Source organism: Loxodonta africana, chromosome 7, assembly GCF_030014295.1.
Source record: "Loxodonta africana isolate mLoxAfr1 chromosome 7, mLoxAfr1.hap2, whole genome shotgun sequence".
In the NCBI taxonomy this organism is placed as follows: Eukaryota; Metazoa; Chordata; class Mammalia; order Proboscidea; family Elephantidae; genus Loxodonta; species Loxodonta africana.
The window spans coordinates 104438284-104463066 of record NC_087348.1 but is presented as its reverse complement, the minus strand read 5'-3'; the positions used below and the strand labels follow the sequence as shown (position 1 = coordinate 104463066).

Here is a 24783-nt window from a genome sequence, read left to right as displayed (position 1 = left end):
TCTACAGAATATCATTTTTTTTTTTACCACAGAATATTAGAGTTTAGTATGGGTAAGGTGGCTGGCCAGCTGGGCTTTTAAAGAATGGAAAAGATTTTCACAAGTAGATAAGGTGGGAAAATAATAAGCTGAGGGCAGGAAAAGAATTCTAGGTAAAGTGAAGAGGTATAATAAGGGTGCAGAGGAAGGGAGCAATACACGTTGGGGAAACTAGAATCATATGGCTAACAAAGGATTTGTATTAGAGGAGAAAATGGAAGACGAGACTGGGAAACATAGGTTGTATCACTACTTGTACTGCTTACTAGCAGTGCAAGGGCCACTTCTATTACCAAGATTAGAATAGTTAAGATACAAAGAGGGTAGAAGTCCCAGTCAGAGGTCATGGAGGTGGTAGAAATGGACAAACATCAGCAACAAAGTTAACAAAGGTTGATGCTAAAATGAACTACGTTGAAAAGGAACAACCAGAATGGAAATAATGAATATGTTGACACATTGTGAAAAGTGTAATCAATGCCACTGGACAATTTTAATAGAAATTGTTAAACGGGAAACTAATTTGCTGTGTAAACTTTCACCGAAAACACAATAAAATATTATTAAGAAAAAAAAAAATTGAATTGGTTTAAAGTCATGAACAGTCCAAGGAGACTCTTAATAGCACACTCCTACCTCCAGGGGGAGCTCCAGATTTCCTTCATTCCAAAGAAAAAGGGTTACTGGAAGTGAATCCAGGACAAAATGGAGATTTTGGAGAAACAGAATGATTCTACGGGGTTGAGGCAGGAGATTTTTCTGAAAGAATAAAGTAATTATAAGTGAAAGTGGCTGAGACAATATTTCCCCTGGCAATGCTCTCTGGGGGCTCTTGGCTTTGGTTAGCCCTTATAATGCTGTTTTTTACCTACCCCTTTCTTGCCTTGTGATTGGTGTCTGGGACATTCTTCAGGCAGAAGGGCAAACGTATTCATGAGAAGTCCGCATTGTCTAGCTTCACTGCTGGGACAAGAGACCTGATAGAGTCTGGGGCCAAGTCTGAGCTGGCAATTAGCGGGGAGTGTCCTTTGTGTATGTGTGGGCTGAGAAGCTTGTGCAGCCACATGCATGACTCGGAATTGTGGTCAGATTATTTTTAAACCTCCTTACAGTACATGACTAGCATGTGGTGTGGTCACATAGGGGACTAGGATTTACGGGGCAGGAAGTTCATGAGCAGGATCCTTGCCAAGAGGGGATCTTGCTCAAAGCTTCAGTGATTACCAGGTATTGGCAGAGACAGAGATCTATTTCTGCACCAGAAAAGGTGTCCTTGAGCAGTCGAGTCTACAAAAGCACCTCACAGTACATTTGTGGGGCTCATTCTCAAGGAGGCAGCAGGATCTGGCCTTGGCATGATCTGCTTCTGAGGCCAGAGCAGTGCCACCAGCAGAAGCCCAGAATTTGAAGGAATGCAAAGCCAGTGTGAGGCAGGTACATTCTCCACCACAAAATAAAGACTGCATTCTTAGACAGAGCTGAACCTCACTTAATTTAGGAGGGAAGAAGTAGAAAAGCATGAATCTGGGACCCTGGAAAGTTATTTAATCTACAGGAATGAAAAACACCTGTGAAGGGCCTAGGGATGACAATATTGTAAATTCCTAGTTTTGATACTCCACAGTGGTGTTTAGATGCAACTTTTTGGGAGTGCAGGCAGCCTATACAGGTGTTAGACATACCCTAGCATACGGGTGTCAGAGCGCCACAGTTCTAGCCTTAATTTTTCCTCATTCGTTCATAGAACTTTTTTTTAAAAATTCTTTATACTCAAGTTTGTTTTTTTTTTATAGGAGCCCCATAATTATTACAACATGCTACCTGATATTCTAATGTGAATGCCTAGATGTTCTGGCCCAAATAAGTTCTTCTTCTAATCTTTTAAGCACCTCTCTCTTTTTCGGGGCGGGGGTGGTGTTTCATCATAAAGCAACAACAACAACAAAAAACTGTATTTACACTCCCACATCTCCCTGGGATGCTGGGAATCTGTGCAGTCTCCTCTGCATCCAGGCCCAGGCAGGGCACAGGGTTCTCCCCATACTCCACTGGGATTTTACGTACCTCTTCATTGTCTCTAACCTCTCTTATTCATTTAATAATATTTATCTTTTTATCTCATTATAAAATTCATAACTGATTAATGCAGAAAATTTGAAAGCATCGAAAAACAGAAAGTAAAACAAAAATTAGCCATAATCCTACCACTCCAAGGTAACCATTATTAACATTGTGATGTATGAACTTTCACTGTTTTTACGTATGTGTGTGTGTGAAAACAAAAACCATCCTAACTTTACATTCTATTTTGTAGTTTCATCTCACCAAGTAGCCTATTTGTGGAGCTACTTCAATGCCAGTGAACGATCTACGTCATAATTTTTTTCCCTTTATAATATTTCTTATCATAAAAGTATTACTTGTGCATTGTTGTGAACTTAGAAAGTGAAGGATTGTACAGAAGGAAAGAAGTCATCTGTAATCCTACCATCCACAGTTTAATTATTTTAATATTTGAGTCTATCTTCCGGCAGTCTGTTTTTTTTTAATTCCTCAAGTAATAAATCGATGCATTCTCACTCTAAAATTTCAAACAATACAAAAGTGTTTTAATCTTTTTCTTTGAAAATAATAAATAAAAACGGTTTTACTAGTTCCTTGAGTAAAAGTTTAATATTATGTTCATATATATTCTTAATTCAAGAAGTAGGAACGTGGCATTTGAAGGAACGCGAAGCCAATGTGAGGCAGGTATCTTCATCACCAAATAAAGGCTGCATCTAATAAGTTCACAAGAAAAGTAAAAGTATGAAAGAGGTCATAAATCACTCCAAAACTCACTATCCAAAGACAACTATTAATTAATATTTTAGTAATTTCTTTAGACAAATTTCTTTACTATTACTGATAACTTTGCTTAAGTTATTTAATTTTCACAGCTTCCCTGAGGGGTAGATACTATTATTACCCTGAATTTATAGATGAGAATCTAAGGCTTATGGGAGTTACACAACTTGCCCAAGTTTCTGTAGTCAGTAAGTGCCTGAGCCCAGAGCTCTGAGTGCAGGACGGTGTGGGGCTAAAGTTTCACCCTGATCTACTACTTAATATTTCCCCTCACATTTATGTACATGAGATCATATGATACAGGTTGTATGTAACTTTTTAAAACTTGACAATATGTTGTAGAGATCTTTTCATGTCAATGAAGTATAAAATATTTCATTACCATTTTTGATAACTTTAAAGTGTATTCCATCATATGGTATCCTAACACTTATTTAATCTCCTACATGTAGAATATTTCTCTAATTTCCTATTACAACTAAGGCTGCAGGATACATTGCTATTTCCTCTGGAGTATTTCCTAAGTATAAATTCCTGGGAGTAGAATTGTTAGTCAAAGTGTATACATATTTTAAGGTTTTGTTGTATGTTGACAGTCATTTATACAATGATTAGCAGCGTAGGAGAGTGTTCAATTCCTCACACCATCTAGATAACTGACTAGACAAACTTTATTTCTTTGATTATTTCACTTTGAATACTTTTGTAAATCCCCTGTTCATATTCATTGCCTATTTTTTTTATTAGAATGCTTGCTTTTTTCTTTATCAGAGTATAAAATCTCTTTGTACAATAAGGATGCCGACTCTTTGAGTGTTATACTGTTGTAAACATGTTTTCCCAATTTTGTTGCTGTTTGCCTTATAATTTTGATGATACTGCTTATGGCTTTTTTCCCCCCCTACTTCATTAACCAGTTAGTCTAATACCATCACAATTAATCTTTTGATAGAAATATTCTTTGGGTTCACAGACGATGAAATCTGAAACAGCTATCAGAAATTGACAGAAAATCTGGAGAAGCTGAGTTAATGAAGCCATTCTCTTTTTCTCTTCTGTCCCTGCTTCCTAAAAAAGCTTATAAGGTTGTGAGTGACCAAGGTGGTGGGTTTGCCCGGGATGTGGGAATTTCCGTGTTAACTGAGAGAGTTGGTCACTTTGTCACTGGTAATCACAATATGGTTCTATATTGTAATAGGTAAAGCAGATTGAATTCTGGGGATTCAGCTTTTAGAAATTTTATTATGGAAACCAGGAAATTGTAAGAGGTTTCAGGGATCATTTTGTTCTGTGATTTCACTGTGCTTAAGTTTCGGTGCTAAATTTACTGGCAATATGGGGTTTGTATGTAGGGATATTCTGATAGATATTATTAACCCTTCTGGACCTTTGGATAACAACAGAGACATTTTCTTTTTTTCTCTTGGAATTAATTCTCTTGGTTAACCAACTTGTCCTTGTTTGCCTGGGATTTTCCCAGCTTTAGCACTGAAACACCTGCATCCTGGGAAACCCCTCAGTCCTGGGCGGATGAGATGATGGGTCATCTTTCTCTTGGATTACTTTTTTTTGGGTAGCTCTCTTGACTCTGACTGCAGAGTTTTGACCAGAGGAGTGACATACTCATAATAAGTGTAAGGAAGATTTGTCTGTTACTGGTATGCAGGAAGGCTAGAATGAAGTGAAACTAGAATCAGGGAAGCCAGTTTATACTCAAGGCAGTAAAGGCCTGAACTACTTTAGAAATGGAAAGGAAGGGAAAAAGACTTAGAGAGTAACTTCTGGAAAACTGGCTTTTGTCACTATAACCACCTTTTGAAGTTCCCTAATAATCCCTTAGCCCCAATTTTAGCAACCCCTTTTTTTGTTCTCCTTTTTTTCATTTCTCTAATTTATTTCACCCCGTTGAAAAACCCCTATTGAAATTCCCCTTCTAATTCTCCTGTATCTAGTATCCTTCAACATCCTGATCACTATTCTTCATTTACTAAGAATTTTGTCATCCTGGTCACAGTGTTCTCTTTTCCCCCTATATCCTAGCTTCATGCATCCTAGAAAAACTCAGTGTCCATATGGAAGATCTATCCAACACCCTGGGTTCCCAGTTCAGTGACCTGCCAACACCAATGCCCTTTGCCATCACCTTACTTTTAGCCACCTGAATCACTTCTCCGGACCTTACATCACCCACAATAGCTCCAACCCTTAAATTGTGCCAACTCCTCTGATCATCCCTTTCCATTCCAGCTCTTTCATTCCTCTGCTTTTACTTTTACCTCACTAAGATCTCCAATCCCTTGATCTTTCCATTTCTCCTCAGACTGTTAGCCTCTGGGCTTTATGACCTTCTCTCTGTGTAACCTAAGTACCGTGCAATGATCCAGACAGGTTAAATGGCTATACTTTTTCTAAGGACATAGAGACTGTTTGGTAAACGTAATCTTCCTTTTGGAGGCCTTGGAAAGATTTTCAGGGTTTTGCAAGTCTTAAAGGCATCATTATGAAGACCATCATTGTACTGAAGATCTCAGAAGTATTGGGTGATTAATGGAGAATTTTGCTTCAGAGAGTACCATGTTTACCAGCTTTCACAATACTTTCTTTGCCATTAATTAAATTAGTGACAGAGAAAAGAGCTATCTCAGAAGTCTAAAACTTTTTTACTATAGAACTTTTGGAAAACATCATATGCTGTTGTTGGTAAAAATGGTTTCCTTTCCTGGAAAAGAGAGCAAGGATGGTGATGGCCATCAGAGTAACTTGAAATTAACACTTAATGAAACTGAGCATGAAACAGTGAGTCAAAGGCAGTGGAAAGATGGTTTGGGGCACAGCTGGTATATTAGTTTCATGTGGCTTCTGTAACAAATTACCATAAATGGGTGGCTTAAAACAACAGAAATTTATTCTCTCACAGTTCTTGAGGCCAGATGTCTGAAATCAAATATTACTGGGCTGAAGTCAAGGTGTCAGCAGTGCCACGCTCCCTCTGGAGGCTCTAAGGGATAATCCATTTCCTTCCTCTTTCCAGCTTCTAATGGCTCCTGGCATTCCTGGGCTTGTGGCTGCATCACACCAGTCTTCAAGGCCAGCATCTTCAAATGCCTCTCTGCTCTGTCTTTACATCCCCTTCTTTGTGTGTCAAATATCTCTCGTCTTCTCTTTTTTATAAAGGATACTTGTGATTGCATTAAAGACCCACCCTGACAGTCTGAGATAATCTCCCCATTTCAAAACCCTTAATCACATCTGCAAAGACTCTTTTTCCAAATAAGGTAACATTTACAGGGTCCAAAGCTAGGACCTGATATCTTTGGGTGGCCACTATTCAGCCTACTACAGTTGCTATCACTGGGAAGGAGTAGAAGGTCTGTGGATTAATGGAAAGGGTGAGGAAGAATCTTCAAAGGAACTAACTCTAAAGTTGGTTCTATTTCCTGAAAAATAAAAATGATAGCCAGGGGGCATATTGGATCAAGGAGGAGAAAAAGACAGCTATGCCAAGGGAATTGAAGTACCATTTTGGATCTCCTGTCAGCTAAGAGATTGAACAGTCTGCATGTAGGTTATGAGTTTTAAAGAAATTTATATTGCTGAATACTCAACTGAAAATATGCCTGAAATGGCAGAGCTAGAAGTGGAGCCCACAATTGAGGTTCAAAACAGGAGCCAAAGGCATGAATAGATCACAGACACCTTGGTGGATGTTGTAGACAAGAGTCTCTGCAGAAAGACCTCTGATCTCTTCAACTGCCATTAGAAAGGTGAAGGCCATTCAAAAGATAGGAACTTTGGTGGCACAGGGAATTTTCAGCTTTCACAGTCCATCTGCTTATTTAATGCCAGTTAGTGATTTTTTTATATCAAGTAACTCTATAATAACTTTGTTTTAAGTGGCCTAGCAAGGGATTGGGCCAGACTTGCCTGTCTCTTCAGGTGCTATTCTCAGGAGTACAGGAGTTGACCTGGTAGGGGTGATAATCCATAGCTGGCGACTGGTGAAGATTTTTGTGTAAAGAGTATGTCAAGCATAACTATTCTGTGTATATACCCTCCTGAAGGTTGAACTCTTATTTCAACTAATTTGGGGGACTATAGGGATGGTATATTTTCTTCCAAGAGGGCAGAACATTTCAATGAGTTGAACAGATGAGCATGAAATGCTAGGTGTGGGCGGGGACAGTAAATTTTCCTACCTCTGCCTACCAAAAGCAAGCATGATGGAAGATCAAGCTTTTAACGTGAAGATCTTCAGAGATGACTGAGCTGGATTTCCCCAGCCACACCACAAAAGAAACCCCAGATAAGAGGAAACGGGGAAACACTGTGGGTGACGCTGAGGCTTTTACCCAGGCCTCCCCACTGCACTGGGCATTTCCCCCAGAGAGAAGTCTGTTAGAGATTGAGTACTGTGGGCTGTGCTCTTGCTGCCCTCAGAGGGGTTCAGATGTTCTCTGAGTAAGATGGAGAAAGAATCAATGGTTAAGAGAAGTGGAGAGGGCGTTATGCTGGAACAGTGACATGCCCCATGTTGGGATGTTCCAACCCTGACGTTAAGAGGAAGGGAGATGAGAGCCGGTAGGTGGGAAAGGAAGAGAGACATGACACCTAGAACTTTGAGACAGCTTATAGACTTCATCTAACGTTAGATATCAGAGTAAAGAGAAGGAAGAGACCTCTCCTTCACCAGTCTCTCTCTTTTCTTGTAAATCTTCTTTTGCATTCCTAACTCACTTTGTATATCAATACTCAATAATTCTAATGAGAAAATACATATGGCAGTGCTTTGTGAACCTTCAAGCCCTAATAATAATGAGAAGGAAGAATAACATTTATTGAGAATTACTAATATTTAGACACTAATCTAAGCACTTTACCTACATTCATCTCATTTAATCCTCAAAACATTTCTGTAACATAGGTTTTATTATTCCCATTTTAGTGACGAGAAAATCAAAGCTTAGAAAGGTTAAGGAACTTGCCCACATGCATATAGATAGTAAATGACAGAACTAGGATTTGAATCCTTCTAGCTCCAGAGCCCAAACTATTAGCCATTTTTGCTATAGTGCCTTGCGAAATAAATACTGAGTACAGCATTTCTTTTCGGAAATGCTTTTCAGCATCACTAAATAAACGTGGTAGAATACAGACACCAGTAAAACTCAGGTTTGAATAAATAAATATACAAATACATATATAAGTAGATAAAATCAGTATGAAAAGATGAGAAAAAATCAATGCAAAGTCATTTAAAGAAGCAGAAAAGTATGCAGGCCCAAAGCAGGAACCCTACCAGGGTCCTTGGCAGCCTCTCTTATCACTGGTCTACATTGAAATTCCTGAAGCTGGGCAGCCCATGTCTCAACTCCACAGCCTCACAGACTCTGCTGTTTTCCTGTTGTTGCTCCCTGTGAGTTTCTCTGGCCTTCGGGTTTAACACTGCCCAATTGAGTTTGGGTCTCTTTTCTTCATCCACATGGCTCTACTTACTGATGCTGCTCTCCCTGAAGTGGGTGGGGGGGCAGGCAGTACTGTGCAGGCAGAGTTACAACTGCTATTTTCATGATCCTCCTCTTGGCCTTCCTACAGTTAAATTTTTATTAGACCTATTTTCTCAGTTTCTTAAAGATCTCTTTGTCAAGGGACTTGGGGAACTTTCCCTCCAGCTTGAGTTAGAGAACATTTGAGTTGCATTTTCCAATGTCTGACTAAAGAAAATTCCTGTCCATTCATGATCAACTACTGTCCCAGGACTGAGCTAGAGCATCTGCTTCCTTTCCTATCTTTAGGAGAGTCCTTTTATCTAGATTATTTCCTAGTGATGAGGGACAGAGTCTCTGACCTGGACTTCTCACTGCTACAGTGGCTTCCCAAGGTGGTCAATCTAGATTTCATATACATAGAACCCTGGTACATGTCTCCAACCAGCTCATGGAGAAGAAATGGATCTGAGAGAAGGGGTTAAAGAGTAGGCTACAATGAAGAGGAATCCAAAGAAATTCCACACGGACTCTGGAATTCTGAGTATGTCTATGAATCATCCTAGCACCATGGACCAGTTAGAGGCCTTGGTCCAGTCACTGCTGGGGAGCAGGGGTGCCTGAGGGAGAAGATTTACATAACCTGTAGAGAACAGGGTATATATGATACAATTCTTTCATTGCTGGGATGGGTGCTCAGCCATGGTACCTCTCCCCCATATCTACTCATAATGTTTGGGAACTAGCTGGCTAGACTTCTTCAGACTTTGGCTTAATCATAGTATGGTCTAATAATCTTGGGATCTAATTTTGGATTTGACCCTGATTTATGCTCTTGTGGTTAATTCAGTATTATTCTTATCTATGCTGGTAGTTCACACTGGTCCAATTAACCAGATAACTGCTAGCGCTCTAGATCATGCTGTTTAGAAGTAGAGATTGAGGGAGTGGCCTAAAAACAATCAGTCAAGCAAAACCAGTTCAATAAAAAAGCTCAGCCTGTGTTATCCAGCTTGATCACGAGCATTAATGAAAGCTGACAAATCTCCACTACACTTTGTACTCATCAACTTTCTTTTCCTGGAAAGCCCTTCTCCTCTTGAAAAGGTATTCATCCTTCAGCATACAACTTACATCTCTAATATGACCCCACTCAACACCTACATGTTCCTATTTTCTTTCTACTTCTGACACATTCAGTATTTCTCAACCCTAGCTACACAGTAAAATCTCTGAGGAAGGTTTAGAAATTTTATACATCTGAATCCCGCCCAAAACCAAACCCACTGCCATTGAGTTGATTCCAACTCATAACGACCCTATAGGGCAGAATAGAACTGTCCCACAGGGTTTCCAAGGAGCAGCTAGTGGATTTGAACTGCCGGCCTTTATGGTTAGCAGTCAAACTATTAACCACTGTTCCATCAGGGCCCCAAATCCCACGCAGATTTACTAAATTAGGTGGGACATAAGCGTTTGTATTTTTAAAAACTTCATAGATAGTTCTGATCACAGCACTGTTTTAAAGCATAAACAGAGTATGAACTATTAGAGTATAAAGACTATATCTCTTACTTTGCTTCCCTAGTTGCTGGCACGTTGTAAGCACTCAGTAAAAGTCTGTCGAATATATTAAATGAATTACCAAAGGCTCAGAGCCAGAAAGGATGCATATGACATGGCAGAGTAAGTTTCAATGAAGGACTTGTGTTAGCTAGGGCTGAAGAGGAGTGGCGTGGGTGGGTGGCACTGAATCAGGGCATTCGTCCAGAAAGTGAAGCCTAGAGTGAATATGGTCTCAGGAGCACTAAAAAGAAAAGGATTGCATGTCAAAGGCCAAAGACCAACTTGGCCTAGTCTATATTCTTTTGTCATAAGCTTGCCCCAGAGTTGAAATGGGATGGCACTTGAGTAACCCTCTAGTCAGGACTGGGAGACAGACATGTATCAGGTGCCCTTAATGGGAAATAAAAGAGTTTTTAACTAAAAACCAAAACCAAGCCAGTTGCCATTGAGTTCATCCTGACTCATGGTAACCCCATGAGTTTCAGAGCAGAACTGCGCTCCATAGGGTCTTCAATGGCTGTGATCATTCAGAAGTAGATTGCCAGGTCTTTTTTCTGAGGCACCTCTGGGAGGATTTGAACTGCCAGCCTTTTGGTTACTAGCTGAGTACTTAATTGTTTGTACCAGTTGTTGACCAGAAGGAATTTAAAATCTAGTTAATAGCCAGGAAACAACTGAAAAACATATTCAGAGAGTATCACAGCAGTTAAACATAATGGCCACCGCTTACTGAGTGGCTACTTTGTGCCACTCTTTATATTACACACTTTACAAACATGCCACAATTGAAAAATATTACTATTACCCCTGTAGAAGAAGTGCAGGCTTGGAGAGAATGAGTAACTTGTTCAAGGCTGTACAGCCAATAAGTGGTGGAAACTATATCTGAACCCAGGTTGAACTGACTCCAGGGTCTGTGCTTTTCGGCACTACGCCACATAGCCCCCTCCCTCAAATTTATCTTCCACATAGCCTCTGGCCAGTGATTACCTAAAAGGCAAATTTTACCATGTCTTTTAGTCTTCAAAACCTTCTGTGACACTCCATTGCCTTATAGAATGTTCAGAAAATAAAGTGTCTGACAGAGCCAAGTAGAGAGGTAACTGAGTTGGGTGGGGTCGACAGGGGTTTCCCAAACAGAGAGTTTTACTCTAAGTTTGAAGGAAGTAAAGAATATGAAGAAGAACAGAGCAACTACTAACTCTAGACCTGAAATGTTTGAGGAAGAGAACCGGATTTACCCCTTATAAATACCAAAACCATTATTCCTAACTTCTCATAATTTATCACACACACGCACACTCAGAGAAACTGTGAGATTCTGCTAGACACTAATTTTTCACCAAATATATACAATAGTAAGATTAGAAAGATAATTTAACCAGAGGTTCCTGCCAGTACAGGGGTATCTTTACAGAGAAAGAATTCTGATTTCTGTTATCTGGTTATGTTATTAAGCATGAATGAATCATCCTGAAATCTGGGTCAGAAAATTCATATAAAAACTGAAATAGTACAAGCTTAAATGCTAAGGTAATGGTGCACAGTCACAAGATACATTGGATGTCTCTGGTATGGAGAAAGGGTATTCCAGGAAGCTCTGCAGCTCTTCCCAGTTTGGTCTTCACTTGAAATTTGTACTTCCTTGCTTTTCATATTATGTGGTCTTGTCTCATGATGGCACCATTGTGACATGTGTCCAGACAGGTCATACCCTGTTGAACTGTTATTCATTTACAGCATTCTTTCCTGATTGGCTGGCCCAAACTTACCTATTTTCCCCCAACTTTAGAATGACAGGCAGATGGTGAAGCTTCTCCCCAGGAAATTCTAGCTTTTTATTACTGTTACCTCTAGCCACTCCATTTCAGTTATGATTGGGAGCTTACACATATGTACACACACAATTTGTGATTTCCATTATGTTTTGTATTGTTTAACTCCATGTTTTACGATAGTCTCACTGCTATCTCTGGATTATTATTGCTACAGAGGCTTATACTACAAATACTACGCCACCAGAGTTTCCATCAAATTTACTTATACTACAAAATTACTGCTAAACTATTTGTGTTATTTTGTTCTTACGTTTTAGTCGGCTCTTCTTTTTCGTGTTTGTTTGCTATTGTTTTATTTCTTAACATATATGATTTAAATTTGTATGCCTGAGACACTGTTGGAAAAAGGTTAGTTTTACCTTGGAATGGCTGGTAAATAGTTATTAAGATAAATAAAAGAGAGGAGCAAGTTCTTGTGGGTTTGCACGAAATTGGTTTTCTTATGCCCTTATACTTGCATAATATAAGAGTAAACTAAACAACAGCATTGCTATGCTTAGTGATTAGCAGCAAGTCCATGGCATTCAGTAAATATTTACTGAGGAATTACTCTGGGCCAGATATAGAAGAAGGAGGGCTCACAGGACATGACAAGATGCTGTGTGCCTGGAGTTAAGAAGAGAGTAACAACAGGTCATCTGCTTAAAGTTCTTAGAAAGCCTTGGGTTCAAATGTGTTCAGAGTATTCCTCTCCCACCCAGAGACAAGGCTGAAGGAGCCCAGAAAGGGTAGAGGAGGTTTTAAGAAATCACTTCCGGCTGTGCCTCTTACCCTCTACTCTGACCCATTTGCTCTGTCCTGGTAACTCCAGTTAATGTTTCATATTAGTTAATCCGAGTTTTTCCTTTCAGCTTTAAATTAATCCTGGTTTGGCCACTAAGCCCCTACTTTCAGATCCTCTCATTCCATTCCCTGCAGTGTATGCGGAAATCTCATCACACCGATAATCAGACCCAGCTTCTGGAATTATAGTGCCCATATAGCATCCTAGACCTCACTTGCCTAGGAGGGGAGTTTGAACATGTTCCACACAAGCTCCTTTTAGATCTGAGACTTTGTCATCTCTCTAGTCTCTTCCCGTCTTTTTTTTTCTTCTAAATTTTATTTATTTTCTTGTTGTTAAGAATATACACAGCAAAACATACACCAATTCAACAATTTCTACATGTACAATTTAGTGACATTGATCACATTCTTCGAGTTGTGCAACCATTCTTACCCTCCTTTTCTGAGTTGTTCCTCCCTCATTAACAAACTCACAGCCCCCTAAGGTTCCTATCTAATCTTTCCAGTTGCTGTTTTCAATTTGATTCCATATAGATAGATCTTAAAAGAACATAATGCTCAAGGCAGACCTTTTTTTCACTAGTTAAGCCAAACTATTTGCTTTTAAGAAGCCTCAGGAGATATTTTTGGTTTAAGGTTTAAAGATTACCTCAGGGCAAGAGCTTCAGAGGTTCATCTACTAGCCTCCATGGTTCAGAAAGTCTGGAGTCCATGAGAATTTGAAATTCTGTTCTGCATTTTCTCCTTTTTTGATCAGGATTCTTCTATGGAATCTTTGATCAAAATATTCAGTAACGGTAGCTGGGCATCATCCAGTTCTTCTGGTCTCATGGCAAAGGAAGCAATTGTTCATGGAGGTCTTGCCATCTTTTAACTTGGGTGTCATGTTCTAGTCATATTGAATTTCTCTTTTTTTAAATAATTTATTTGAAATTTTGTTGTTGTTCAGAATACACACAGCAAAAACGTACACCAATTCAAGTTTCTACATGTATAATTCAGTGACATTGATTACATTCTTTGAGTTGTGCAACCATCATATAAAATTTCTTGAGTAATTTCAGCTGCGGTTTTGTTGCCCATATTAGTGTTTTGGTATATGCCATGTTTCCTCTCATAAAGAACTGCTGTTTCACCTCCAATTCCCCAGCTACCTTCTTCTCTTAATCTCAGACCTAATTCCAGGGATCCCATTTCCCAAGAACCCTAGTCTGATTTAAATGCTTCATAGCACTTATCACACTATATTACAATTGCTTTACCTTTCTGTCTTTCACTTGCTCCCAGCCTATAAGCTCTTTGAAATAGACAATCATGTCTTATTAGACTTTCTACACCTAACCCTAGTTTATCATAAGCACTCATTAAGTGGCTACTGAATAAATCACTAAATAGATGTATAAATAAGTGGAATTTACTGTCTAATACATTTACTCAAGCCCTTTAAGAAGTATGTGTAGTAGGAATTGTAAACAAACAGCTACAGTCTAATAAGGGAAGTTAGACGTAGAGAGAGCATCAAAAGAAAAATAACATATATTCCTTTATCCCCTAGATACATGCAGAAGTCTAGTAAGCCAATTGTTGAGTCAAGCTATACCCAAATGTTACCAAAACCAATAGCCAATTCAGCCAAATATAGCATTCATCAGTGGATTGACAGTTATTGAATATCTATTATGTGCAAATCACTGCTTAATCTATAAGCAATTTAATGAGGGACCATATATAAAAATAACCCTGAGACTGGGAAGACTGTGATAATCAACAGTAGAGGTTCAAACAACATTTAATGGGATTTTGGTGGAAGAAGAAATTGATTCTGATCAGAGTTAATCAAGTCAACAGTTTATGGGATGGGTGCAGATTAAAAATCAGGGCAACCACCTAATTAATGTCAGACAGGATAAATAATGGATTGAGTCATATCTATTACTTGTCAGCTGATTATTTTTTCTGTGCTATGGCCTTAAACTCAGAGTGATAAAGAAGTGAGAAAGTGGAAGGAAGTGTGACAGGACCCAGAGCAAAGGAATTTATTCTTTCGAGAGAAGGAAGAGAAGTGGAACAAAAGGGAAGAGAAAAAAGGAGTAAAGATTGTTTTCATTATGGATGTAGCGTTTTCTCGAGTCTCCTCAGTTCCAAGAATAGGGAAAAGAATGAGAAGAGAGCCAACCATGGAACCAAGGGAAAGCTTAGCATCAAAATAAGAAGAAAACAAAGAGAAAAGAAGCAGAAATAACTTGTTCATGTAAGAATTATGCTATGGGATTCCTGGCTATAAAATGTTGACACTAAGAACACTTTAGTGATTATACAAATAAAAGAGTGGAAGGGGCATGGTTTTAAATAGAAACAGGCTAAGGAAAAAATTTTGTTATTATGGTCACTGATAGAACTTTTCACAAATATTCCCACTCTCCATTAAGGCACTTGGAAGGATTGCACTTCCGGCCTCTGCAAGTTTCGTGTGGCTGTGTGGCTATGTGGCTTGCTTAGCCAATAAAAATGAAAGTGGAAGTGACAAGCAGGAAGAGTAAGCAAGAAGTACTTTTCAGCCACTGAGGCTGAGATTATTACCTCAGTATAGCTAACTTGCTACATGTATGCAAAAAAGAGATTCACGTTGCAGGTCAAAGAAGTACTATAAGGGATGGATTGAAGTTGGAAACAATAAATTGTAAAGCTAAAATAGAATAAATGGGAATTGAAAAAGACTTATGATTCCTTTTTTTCAATCTAATAATTTATCTGTAGGTCTTTCTGTTTGTGATATTCTCCTTCATAGACAACACCTACTTTTATGGTTTCAACTACTGCCTCAGTAGTTGGTGAAAAACTCTGTATATCTGATCCTGACAACAATAGTCACACTTCTCACTGCCTACAAAGACATCTTCAATTTAGAGGTCTCCTAGTAAAACTGAACAAGTCTAAAAATGAAATTACAAATCTCCCCAGCAGACTGTTTCCCTCCAAAATACCCTGTAATCAAAATCTCCATTGAAGCGTTGGTGGCTATTTTAGATTGTTTCCTTTTTTTTTTTTTTTCTATATTCAACCCCTACTTCAAAATGCCTCTCAGATTTATCACTTTTTTTACTTACTCTTCAGCTACGCTAGTCTGAATTTACTTAACTCATACCTGGGCCACTGTCACAGCCTCCTAGCTTGTCACCTTCTCTCCAATATATTTCCCACTCATCCATCCTTCCCACTGTTTCCGAGTAAGTGTGGACAGCCTGGTGTCCAAACCGTCCTCTACAACGTGGCCTACCCAGGCACCTCCCATTGCTCGCTGGCTGCTGTGTTCAGGTTGGAGTCTTTGTTGTGCTGCAAACCATTCATTCCTACCTCCCCACTTTACTAAAGTTTCGAACTTGGCCAATGTTCTCATTTTTAACTTCTGAATAAAAAATCCCACCTATTCTTAAGGCTCATCTCAAATTGCAATTTTTCTTTTCCAGGAAGTCTTACCCAACAAATCCCGCCCAGATAGATTTCTTCCTAACTCTGCCCACATAGCACTTAGTCACAGAGTTCTAAATTCTCCTAGAAATCATGTAGACTAATCCTCCAATTTTCTGGTTTTGGTTAAGAGACTTGGCCAGTTTTGCAATCAGTTAGTGATAGCTAGAACTAGAACCTACGTGTTCTGACTTTAGTTTTCTTCCCACTACACTTTACTGTCTTTGCCAACTATATTTTAGAGCTTAATCTGATTCAATCTTGCAATTCATTTAATGTTTTTAAATCATTTATCCCTGATTGGATTATAAGCAGTTTAGGAACAATGACCTCAGTGCAGGATACATATTAGGTGACAAGCCATTCTTTTTGGGTCCTTGAGGCTGAGGGTTCAGAGTAAGGTTGAAATGCAGGGCCAAGCCATTAATCAATAACTTTGGAACCATTAGAAACTGGAGCCAAGAATACAAATCAAACCTAGAGGAAAAGCAAGATAGTAATTTTAGTTCAGGAGCTTAGAAAACCAGGGTTAGGAGGAATTAGGGAGATTTCAAAATACAAACTACCTGATTGAATAAGAGGTGATCAGTGAGCAGCAAATCAATAGTGACAGGTCCCTTACCCAACCCCTAGAATAGGAAGAATGAGGAGAACAAAATAAGAGACCCTCACCAGAGTCCCAACAAGTCTTCCTTATCTAACTAGAGATGTTGACACTAAAAGAGGATACCAACAATGAGAAAAACTGATTTTTAATTACAGAAGGTTTGGCCAGGCAGAGAAGGCTGAGCCCGGAGGGCAGAGATGCTCTGACTCAAAAGGCAGAAGATAAAAACAAAACAAACAAACAAAGACAATAGATGCTCTTAGTTGGCTGTTGGCCCAACCCCAGCCATGCTCCTCTCCTGGGTGCTCAGAATGCAGGCTGCAGAGTGCTGCCTTACCAGGTCCCATCCTCTCTGGACACTGGCCCAGATCCTTGGACTGAGGCCAACGTCTCTTTACCCCTGTCCTAGCTGCAGAACAATAGGTCCAGTCTTCCAGTGAAGAAGGCTTTGCCTACCTGTGCCAACTCTCTATAACTCATTAACATGAACAGTTTAGTATAGAGCCTTGCATGCCTTCATTCTATTTTTCCTTCCCAGTTTCATTTTCCATTGTATCCTTTTACTTACAGCCACACAGGTAGCCACCATTCCTGAAATACAGTATACACTTTCATGCCTCCACATCTTTGTTTGTGCTATTGCCTCTGCCTAGGTGCTTTTCACTGTTTTCTTGTCACTCTATATCTGACTGACAAAATCTTATTTATGTTTCAAGATCCAACTCATACGCTCCTGCCGTAGTGAAGTATTCTCAGATTCCCCGCAATTAGAATAGAGCAAATAGTTTCTTTCTCTGGATTCCCATACTTGGTTGCCTATGTCTTTATTAAAGGACTTAAGAAACTCTGCTTTATTGTTTGGTTTACTTCTATATCTACACCGCATTAAATTTAAGCTCCTTGAGAACAGGAACTATGTCTTAATTTTTATTGTACCCTCATAGTACCTAGAACAATGTATTGTACATAGTAGAAATTAAAAAAATAGGTTGAACTAAATCTTGAATTGGTATACTACAGTTTATTTTATTCTTTATTTTTTACATAATAAAAAAATGCATGTCAATTATTCAAACAACATACAAGTTTACAAAGTAAAAAGTCAAAGTTCTCTCTCCCTCAATCCCATGACTGAAAAGTAATCACTGTTAAGATTTTCTTGGTTTCCTTCAAGACATTTTTCTATGAATTTATATGCACATATATGTATATTTTATACACTCAGTTTTTCTTTTAACAGAACTTTGAGAGCTACGTTTTTATATATATTAAAGATATATTACTTTAATATATCTCAGAGATCTTCTCATGTCAGTAATGGTTCCAGAATATGCCAAAGAATGAATATGCTATAAAGTAATTAATCAATTCTTTAATGGACATTTAAGTGGTTTCCAATTTTTTTTAATCTTCAAGCAATTCTACAGTAAACTAACTTGCATGCACATAAATCTTTGTAAAAAAAAAAAAAATCCAGTGTTTCTGTAGGATAGAATCTTAGCAATGGAGTTGCCGAGTCAAAGATTCTATAATTTAGCAACATGATAGAAATTGCCCTCAAATTGGCAAATTGTGCACACACACACACAAAAGGCTGTTCCAATTTACACTCATTGACAATTCTATAGAGCAGACCAGTGTCCAGAGAAGACTTAAGGGTCTTAAAACCCAGTGCCGTCGAGTCGATTCCAACTCATAGCAACCCTATGGGACAGAGTAGAACTGCCCCATAGAGTTTCCAAGGAGCGCCTGGTGGATTTGACGTGCTGACCCTTTGGTTCGTAGCCGTAGCACTTAGCTACTATGCCACTTAGGGGGGTCTTATCTGGGGGAAGAGAAAGGTAAGAAAAGAGTTAGAGTCCATGCCATAGTCTCCCACTCTGTTTTGAATCAGAGCACACCTTTGGGCTTTGTATAAATTTTTTGTCCTGAGAGATGATTTTTTTTTTTAATTGTGGCAAAATACAAACATCATAAAATTTGCTGTTAAAAATTTTTTTTTGCCATTTTAAACATTTTCAAGTGTACAGTCCAGTAGCATTAATCACATTCACAATGTTGTATAACCATCACTACTACTTGTTTCTGAAACTTGTTTACAACTTTTTTTTTTTTTTAGAAGAGATGTCTAGCACTAAAATAAATATTTGAAAACCATTTGTTATGGATTGAATTGTGTTCCCCAAAAATGTGCATAAACTTGGCTAAGCCATGATTCTCAATATTGTGTGGTTGTCCTCCATTTTGTGATCTGATGTATTTTCCTATGTGTTGCAAATCCTAATCTCTGCCTATGGTTAATGAGGCAAGATTCGGTTATGTTAAAGAGGGTCAGGGTGGGATGCAACACCCTTACTCAGGTCACACCTCTGATCGATGTAAGGGGAGTTTCCCTAGATTATGGCCTGCATCACCTTTTATCTTACAAGAAACAAGCAAAGAGACAGGGACCTCCTACCACCAAGAAAGGAGTGCAGCACATCCTTTGGACTTGGTATCTCTGTACTAAGAAGCTTCTAGACCAGAGGAATATTGATGACAAGGACATTCTCCAGAGTCAACAGAGAGAGAAATTCTTTGCCTGGAGCTGGTGTCCTGGATTCAGACTTCTAGCTTCCTATACTGTGACAGAATAAACTTCCATTTGTTAAAGCCATCCACTTATGGCTTTAACAAGCTTTAAATAACTAAAACACCATTGAAATAAGGAATTACCCCTTTTGGTCAACAAAAATCAATTCATAAGTTAGGAGTGTTTTCAGCTGTAAGTAATAATAACAACAGATCGAATCAGTGGGGGTTCATTTTTCTCACATAACAAAAATCTAGAGAGAGGCAGCTAACACACTTCTTTCATAGTTCAGTGACCCTTTGGGCCTTGTCTTTATAGTTGCAAGATGGGACCATCCCAGAGCCAGCACCTTGTTTGTACTCAAGGCAGGATAAGGACAGAAAGTTTGCACCAATCACTCTAGCCCTTTTATCAGAAATGCAGAAGTTCTCTCAGAAGCTATCTGCTCCTTTCCAAGACCTTATGTTTCATTGATCAGACTGTTTTTCATGTGACCTATAATAGCTGCAAGGGAGATTGGCAAAAGAGAATTCAGCTTTTCCAGCCTTTATAAAGGAGACAGGCAAAAGGTAAGTGAGTTGGGAGTAGATGTTGGGTAAGCCAGCCACCAGGCTCTGCACTCAAGTGCTCACCATGCTAAAGACAAAAGATGCAATTACAAATAAGAGTCCTTATACTTAAGGTGCTAACAGCCTACTGATGTCAAGAAATCAGTTTTATTGTATAAATTGGTGCAATAAAAATGTTATATGTCTTAACTCAAAAATATGTAGAAGAGATACTATACAGATTCAAAGGAGAGAATGGTCATTCTATATGAAGTGAGGAGGAATGGGAGGAGGTCAGTTAACACTTCATTTGGGAAGTAACATTTGAGCAGAATCTGGGAAAATGAGTAGGTGCTCACAAGGTATTCTAAGAGTAAAGTACATTCCAGATTAAGGCAACAGATGCACAGAGGCACAAACCCATGAGATGCATTCCAGGAACTGCAAGCAGTTCATTATGACTTAGGAGGAGGTTTAGGCGTAGGTGGTGGCAGAAGAGGCCTGATGAGAGATGAAGATGGAGATTTATGCTGGGGCCAATTCAAGAGGGCCTTCTGTGTACCACAACAAGGAATTTGGACACCCTCATCACCTAGACAGTGTCACTGAGATTGTATCATCCTTAAGTTGTTTAGTGCAACTGCAAAGTAGAAAGCATGTCATTAGCTGTTGTTAGGTGCTGTCAAGTTGGTTCAGACTCATAGCGACCACATGTATGATAGAACGAAATGTTGCCCAGTCCAGCACCATCCTCACAGTCATTGCTATGTTTGAGGCCATTGTTGTAGCACCTATGCAAGGGAACTGTGCATGCACGTCAAAAAGAAAAAAAAATCTTTTTTTTTTTTTTTTTGGGAGTCCTAAATTTCTGCCACCTTTGTTGGATTTCCCTCTTTTACCTGGATGCTGCCACACGCTGAGAGTTCAGCACATCTGCTAACCCCATTGAGTACTTTTTTGTTTAAAATCTGCCACCAACTCCTAGAGGAAGTTATCGCACTTCTGTGGGCCTTAGTTTTTCATCTATAAAATAATAATTATCCTCTGTACGGTACTTTTTTCCCCAGATATTTTCAGGTACACAATTCATGAGCATCAGTGTGGTATAGTTGAAGGAAAAACAACAACAAAAGCTTTTGATTCAGAATGACCTGAGTTTGACTGGAGGAACCCCCAAGACTATGGCCTCCAGACACCCTGCTAACTCAGAACTGAAGCCACTCCCGAAGTTCACCTTCCAGCCAAAGATTAGACAGGCCTATAAAGCAACTGTAACACATGCGAGGAACACGCTTCTTAGATCAATCAAGTATGTGAGACCAAATGGGCAACACCTGCCCCAAAGCAAAGAGGAGAGGGCAGGAAGGGACAGGACAACCAGACTAATGGAAACAAGGAACCCAGGGTAGAAAGGGAGAGAGTGCTGACATATTGCGGAGATTAAAACCAATGTCACGAAACAATTCAAGTAAAATTTTTGAATGAGAAACTAATTTGCTCTGTAAACTTTGACCTAAAACACACACACACAAAAGAATGACCTGGATTTAAACCTACCTCGCCGTGTGTTAGCTGAGCGATTATGTGACAACTCCCTGAACCTTGGTTTTCTCACGTATAAAACAGGAAATAATTCACCTATCAGTATCTGGTACATATATGGTAGGGCTAATGTTAGCCTAAAGTCAAAGCTCTAGAGGCTTAGAAACACATTGGTGGCTTGCCAAAAGAAGAGCCAGTCATTGGGCTTAAATCCAGTCTTGGACCCTAAAGTTAGCCCACTTTCCACTAAATGGTGTAGCTTCTCTTCTTCAAGTGAAGAGATTGGATTTAGATCTCTATGATGCCTGTCAATTGAATGATTTTGTGAATATATTAGAGAGCCCCACACCTTTACCAAATCTGAGCCCAGGGAGCAGAGAGGCCTGAGTGAATTCATGCTTTATAACAACTCTTGAATGTCTGACTGGGAGACTTTTTTTTTTTTAGCATGACTGTAAACTGCAGGGAGAGGTAGGAACAGGGAATGCATACTGACTCCATGCTGAGGTTACAGATACTCTGATGACTTAAGGGCTGTAGCATAAGAGGAAAAAAGGAACAGTGGGACTTCCTTTGTTATGGGTAACCACTGTACAGCTTTCTGGAAAGCTTACAATGAGAATTTTAGGAAAAAGGCTGTCACTATGTAAAAAAAAGGGTGGGAGGGTAATGATACAGAAAGAGATGACCTTTACCAAGAGGAAGTACAAAGAAAAAAAGAGGAAGCGGCTAGGGCAAAGAAAGACAAAAGAAAATTTGGCACAACAGGGTAGGTTTTGTTAATGCTGTATGTTTATTTAAATAGGAGGTAGAAAATGAAATATTTTTAGACTGGCACTGCAGTAAGAGAAGAAAGAAATAAATGCTTTAAAGTAATATTTTGAAAACAGAATTAGGTTATGTTCTCCTAAGAGTTATTTTCCTACTTTGCTTCAATTAATACTAAGATACTGTATGTCCAAACCCTGTGCTAGACACTAGGAATATGGAAATGAATAACTGAGTACCTGATCTCAAGAAATGGTCAGTACAGCAGAAGAGACTCACAAACAGATAATTACAGGAAAGGCTGCTATATTCTATGCATGGTTACTAATAAAGGATGGAAAAGAAAGCTTTTAAATCCTATTGGGGCAGGAGGTCAAGAAATATTTATAATAATTATTATAACTAATTTTTTTTATGAGGGCTTACCATCTGTAAGGCACTCTGCTAAGTGCTTTTCATGGATTATGTCATTTGATCCACACAATAATGTAGATAAATTTTTAATATTCTCATTCTTGAGGTATGAAAACCGAGACTTAGAGAAGTGAAGAAACTGACCCAAGATCACAGCTAAATGGTGGAGTAAAGGTTTCCTAAAAGGAATCCTGGGCTAAGTGTTAAAAAAAAAAAAAAAAAAAGAAGAAGAAGAATTGGGAGGGAAGAAGAACATGAAAAGGGGAAAGGATATTCTTTACAGAAAGAACAGTAGGAAAGAGTCTGGTCAGCAAGTGAGAGCATGTTGCAACTAAAGAATTACAAGTAGTGTTTAGTACTTGTCAGGCATAGGGTAGGAAAAGGGGAAGCAAGAAAGATAAGCATGGGTCAGATCACAACAAGCCTTCCATTTCCTGCAAAAGAGGTTGGACTTTATCCTGAAATCACTGAAGGGTTTTAAGAAGGAGAGCAGCATCATAATAATGTTAATATGGTAGACAGAATAATGCCCCCCTCAAAGAAGTCCATGTCCTAATCCCTGGAACCTGTGAATATGCTACTTTACACAGCCAAAGAACTTTGCAGATGTGATTAAGTAAGGATCTTGAGATGGGAAGATTGTCTCAGATCATCCTGGTGGGCCTTGTAAGAAGGAGGCAAGAGGGTCAGAGTTAGGGAAGGAGATGTGAGGGTAGAAGCAGAGGTCAGAGAGGGAGAGAGAGAGATTGGAATGTGTTATGCTGCTGGATTTGAAGATGGAGGAAGGGACCACAACCCAAGGAATGCAGGAGGCTTCTAGGAGCTGGAAAAGGCAGAGAAACAGATTCTTCCCTTATAGTCTTTAGGAGAAATGAAGCTCTATCAACATCTTTGATTTTAGCCTTCTAAGACTCATTTTAGACTTCCGACTTGCAGACGTGTGAGAAAATAAATCTGTATTGTATTAAGCCACTTAATTTGTGGTAATTTGTTACAGCTGCAGTAGGACACTAATACAGTTATCATTGTCACAATTAATGAGCACCTATTCTGTGCAAAGTATTCTATACACATTAACCCTAATGCCAGAGCCAAATTTATGGGCATGCAGCTGTGCTGTTGCACAAAATTCCACACTTAGGAGCTCCCATACTTTGTTTAATGCTCTGTTGTCATTCTGTTAATAATTCTTATTAATTCTTAATAATTACTTAACAAAGTGCCATCACACATTTTCATTTTGTACTAAAAATTCATTGCCATTGAGCTGATTCAACTCATAGTGACCTATAGGACAGAGTAGGACGGTCTCATAGGGTTTCCAAGGAGCTGCTGGTGAATTTGAACCACTGACCTTTTGGTTAGCAGTCAAGCCCTTAACCACTGCATCACCAGGGCTCCTCATTTTGTAGTAGGCCCTACAAATTACAGAGCCAGTCTGCATAACCCTAACATCAGTCCTGAAAATTAAAGGTTATACCCATTTTACAGATGAAGAAACTGGGAGTCTCAGAGAGGGAGTACAGCTCAGAAGTAAATGCTTTGACTCAGGTGGTAAATTCTGCTATTTACCAATTGTCCTAGGCTGGGTTCTCCAAAGAAGCAAAACCAGTGAAGCATATAAATATTAAAAAAAAACCGCTGTCATCTAGTCAATTCCAGCTCACAGCAACCCTATAGGACAGAGCAGAACTGGCCCATAGAGTTTCCAAGGAGCATCTGGTGAATTTGAACTGTTGGCCTTTTGGTTAGCAGCCATAGTACTTAACCACTACGCCACCAGGGTTTCCAAATATCTATATATAGAGATTTATATTAAGGAAATGGCTCACTCGGTTGTAGAGGTTGGAATCTCTGAAGTCCATGGATCAGGCTGAAGGCTTCTCCTGATTCATGTAACCACAGGGGCTGGTGAACCCAATATTGGCAGGTCAGACAGCAGGGCTCTTGCTCACAGGCTGCAAAGACTAATGAATCCCAAGATAAGTGGGCAAGACTGAAGGTAAGCTGCTAGCTCAAGTCCCAAGAACTGGAGGCCAGACGGACAGGAGCCAACTGCAGGATCCAGAGTGAGTGAAAGCCCATAAGCCTTATCAGAAAGTCCACCTATATTGGCTGCAGGCCACACCCCCAAGGAAACTCCCCTTCGACTGGTTGGTTACTCACAGCAGATATCATCATGGAGGTGATCACATATCAAATCTTATCACAGAAGTGATCACATCATCATATGACTGCCAAACTACATCATAACTGCCAAACCACTGAGAATCATGGCCCAGCCAAGTTGACACATAACCTTAAT

General features: G+C 39.2%; 1 long non-coding RNA gene across 2 annotated transcripts in view; it reads right to left on the bottom strand.

Moving 5' to 3' along the window:
• The window catches only part of LOC111752968 (uncharacterized), a 42403-nt gene extending 26022 nt beyond the window's left edge, over nt 1-16381 (bottom strand). Inside the window, exon 1 of one of the 2 annotated variants that reach the window (XR_010322501.1) lies at nt 676-16381. This is a non-coding gene — a long non-coding RNA (uncharacterized LOC111752968). The remainder of the gene's footprint in view (nt 1-675) is intronic. The other variant, XR_002787818.2, reaches the window with a different exon arrangement.
• Between the last annotated feature and the right edge of the window lie 8402 nt (nt 16382-24783).